The following is a 726-nucleotide window of genomic DNA, read 5'->3' as shown; positions in this document are numbered from 1 at the left end:
CTAATCCTTCTGGTCTTAACATTTTGAAGTGACCTGAGCCCACAATTTAAGGATAAAGCGAATTGATACGACACCTTAACATTGAAGAGAGAGCTTTCCTGCTCACAGAATTAAATCTACGCACAGCCAAATTTCTTAACTGTCCATTGCAATAAAACCTTTTTCTAAACAAGCACAATTTTGTCACGAGGTTACCTAATGTTATGGTGGCTCGTATGTGGCCAGCTTGCTCACTGACAGCTTATTTATCGACGAGTGGGTCTACGTACCCCGCGCCAGGATAACTCAGTCACATGCCCATAAAAGGCCGGTGGAACATTGCCAGACGCCGTTAAAACTCGGAAAATGTGGACACATCAATTTTTGCAATAAAAACGAGACATTTTATTTACACGCCCGTTAAACGTTGCGGGAATACGCATTACTTAACATCATATCCTGGACGTTAAGATGTTTTTAATATTCATGAATATAAGCTCACATGTGATACTATGAAACGTTGCGTATATTCAAGTGCCATGAATGAATACGGTTAGCATTCAAAGAGCGACGTAATGTATTGAATGTAAAAAGCGCAGTTGACGTTTCTAATTGCGCCATTCAAGCATTCAATATTCAAAACACTGTACTTCACATAGATATCGAGGCATTTTCGAGATACACGCCTCGAGACAAAGGAATACAATCTGCGTCCATTCGTGACTGGAACTCGAATTGTAGGCACTT

General features: G+C 40.4%; 1 protein-coding gene across 11 annotated transcripts in view; it reads left to right on the top strand.

Annotated features, from left to right (window-relative positions):
• Positions 1-726, top strand: part of bru3 (CUGBP Elav-like family member bruno 3) — a 1,256,451-nt gene that overhangs the window by 317,654 nt on the left and 938,071 nt on the right. The window lies entirely within an intron of this gene.

Source organism: Choristoneura fumiferana, chromosome 10 (genome assembly GCF_025370935.1).
Source record: "Choristoneura fumiferana chromosome 10, NRCan_CFum_1, whole genome shotgun sequence".
NCBI lineage: Eukaryota > Metazoa > Arthropoda > Insecta > Lepidoptera > Tortricidae > Choristoneura > Choristoneura fumiferana.
The sequence above is the reverse complement of the archived record's forward strand: the minus strand, read 5'-3'. Positions and strand labels throughout refer to the sequence as shown.